Genomic DNA, 2,910 nt, shown 5'->3' on the forward strand with positions numbered 1-2,910 from the left:
AGTCCCATCGGGCCCCAAACATTATTTTACACAGTCTAAAAGACACTTTGCTAAATAAAAATGAAACTCATAGCCAAATCCAACAGGATTTGTCCACATGTGAAGTGTATTTTTTTAATTTTTTCAAGTGATTTTTCGAAAATGTGAGTTTTTTTTCTGAAACAGACAGACGATGAGAATTTGATAATTATCAAGTGTAGGAGATTCAAAGATGAAATAGTGAGTTATGTGTTGTGTATTTTTTATTTTTTTCAAGTGATGCGAATTAATTTAGTAAAATGCGTGGGGGAMWTTTTTTWAAATTTAAGCATTTCTTTAAGAAATTTTTAAATGTTTTTTGCAACTCTAGAAATTTTTTAATCCAATACATCTGACACTTTCTTAGTCTCCCCAACTGTCTTTTGTAGCACAATGTTTTGAAACGTCTCGAATGACATGTTTTTAATTTAAGCATTTCTTTAAGAGATTTTTAAAAGTTTTTTGCAAGTCTAGAAATTTTTTAATCCAGTACATCTGACACTTTCTTAGTCTCCCCAACTGTCTTTTGTAGCACGATGTTTTGAAACGTCTCGAATGGCATTTTTACAACTAAATTTAAACATTTCCTTAAGAATTTTTCTTCTTTTGAAAATCAAAAGTCAGTACATTTAACACTTTCTTTTTACTTCAAGCCAAAGTAATCCGATTAACCCAAAGTGGCCTAAAGTGACCTGAACCGACCTGAAACTACTCGAACTGACCCAAACATTATTTTTTTAAATCTAAAATACACTTTACTAAATAAAAATGAAACTCTTCATCAAATCCGATAGGATTTGACCACATCAGCTAGTTTTTATTATTAATTCATGACAGTGTTGTCCTTTTCTAATTCGAGTSGAAAACATGTCCTTGAGTTGGCTATTTTCACTATTAAACTAGATCTTTATGATGGATTTTTTTGTCACTAACTAAAMCTGAAAGGATGACCGAATGGTGTAGGCGCTATCCGATTACGATTGGGGGGCTATTAAAAATGCGGCAGTTGATTTAATTTTGAGATTTTTGACGTTTTGGGTAAATTTATTTTAGAAAAAGATAAAGAAAAAAATCACGGGGTCTGTCACAATTACCTTTCATTGGCTAGAATTTTTTCAGAGGTTTATTGATTTTTTCCGAAAAAATTCGACAACTGTCAGTCTGACGTTTCTTTCGTGTCATCGAAATGTGTCGTCTAACAAAAGTGCTCGAAATTGTTTTATAATCGGTCGTGATTTATTTAAAACTGTTCAAGTTGGATGTGCAGTGTCTATTTTTTGCATTTTGGTGAGTGCCGATGGAATTTTTAATAAATTGTGTGGGTCTCAGTGTGGCCAGTTACGGGGTAGCGTCGGTCTGAGACGGCGATACAATTTTCGATAAAAATGCATAAAATCTTATTTATAATTGGTAGGTGGTGGTTTGTGAAACATTGTCCAAAACTCGAAAGCCCCCATATAAACGAAATTTCGCCAAAAAACGTTTTATTTACAGTTACCTGTCAGGTGAGAAAATTTTCTCTGAAAAATTCAGAGACGTGTTGATTTTAGTTGAGAACTGTCAGTCTAACGTTTTTTTCTGTCATCGAAATTTGTTGTGTAATAAACTGCAACAAAAGTGCTCGAAATCCTTTTGTAATCGGTTGTGATTTATTTAAAAGTGATCAAGTTGGATATGCAGTGTCTATTTTATGTGTTTTGGTGAAGGCCGATGGAATTTTTAATAAATTGTGTGGGTCCAAGTGTGGCCAGCAACGGAAGCAGCGGCCAGAGACGGCGATACAATTTTCGATAAAAATGTATATTTTATTTAAAATTGGTAGGTGGTGGTTTGTGAAACATTGTTCAAGACTCGAAAGCCCCCATATAAACGAAATTTTGCCAATTTCAAGAAATTTGARGTTACCTGTYAGSTGAGAAACGAGAGCCGCGGATTTTGGGCCATCGAAAGGAACCTATCTAAAATAGAAATTATACTTATCTGCTAACATAAAAGAGCAAGATGGTAAGTCGTCAAGTGTCGTTTAGGACTTTAAGAGCCCCAAATAAAGAATGTCTAATTTGAGGTTATGAGTTATGACGCATAGACACAGATTACTTGCAGATTGGACACTCTTCCAAACCACAGATTATCTATTTTACAACAGATACGTCACTCTTCTGAATTAAAATAAATTCGGCGTCGCCGTGATCTCGGTGGTCGACTGTGATTGGCTAACCCAAACTTATGCCGTATTTATGAAAGATTTGGATTAGCTTATTTGGTGCGATTGTTGGTACTAATGCATATGTTGCCAACCGAATTCCCTAAACTTTTACTTCGTGCTTAGTATAATAGTAAAATGTGTAACACAACCTTAAAATTGTTTATTATAAGATTATAAAATGTGTTCATAARTGTTTAATTACACTWTTAAAATAAATTAAACGAAATTTGCTGCATTTTAAATAGCTTCCAGTAAATGGTTAAGGCAAAAATTGTCTTTCTCTTTTTGATTACAATTTTGTTTAATTAATAGCCGCTACATTTTTCAAATTTAACGAAACCTCACAGCGCGCTACTATAGTCTGTGCTTTATTGCCATGATAACTGACATTTAAATACGCACTATTCAATATAAAAAAAATTGTTAAATTATCAATGTATTTTTTTATTTAACTAATTTTTGTGTATTTTTTTTTTGTGTTTTAAGTATATACCAAGTGAATAAAAATTATGGAACTAAGCGTTTTTTCGTAAACTAACCACTTAACTAATTAGTGTAGAGTAAAGTACAATTAAAATGTGACCATTTATCAAAAATAACATTTATCGAAATTTATTTATTTATTTTATAAATGTTAATGTAAAATTTAACAATGAAATCTAATGTCAAAGATGTAATTTTTATCA

The 2,910-nt window shown here is 31.9% G+C and overlaps 1 protein-coding gene across 3 annotated transcripts in view; it reads left to right on the forward strand.

The window, feature by feature from the left end:
- LOC123015924 (mitogen-activated protein kinase 1) overlaps window positions 1-2,910 on the forward strand; it is a 74,116-nt gene that overhangs the window by 43,071 nt on the left and 28,135 nt on the right. Inside the window, exon 1 of one of the 3 annotated variants that reach the window (XM_044416007.1) lies at window positions 1,411-2,022. The exons of the other annotated variants lie outside the window; for them this stretch is intronic. The gene's annotated coding sequence lies outside the window, so the exon portion shown is untranslated. Of the gene's footprint in view, window positions 1-1,410; window positions 2,023-2,910 lie in introns of those variants that run through there. 3 annotated transcript variants of the gene reach the window in all.

This window comes from Tribolium madens, unplaced genomic scaffold, assembly GCF_015345945.1.
Source record: "Tribolium madens isolate multiple individuals breed KSU strain unplaced genomic scaffold, Tmad_KSU_1.1 Scaffold_19;HRSCAF=116;Tcas5.2_LG9, whole genome shotgun sequence".
Taxonomy (NCBI): Eukaryota; Metazoa; Arthropoda; class Insecta; order Coleoptera; family Tenebrionidae; genus Tribolium; species Tribolium madens.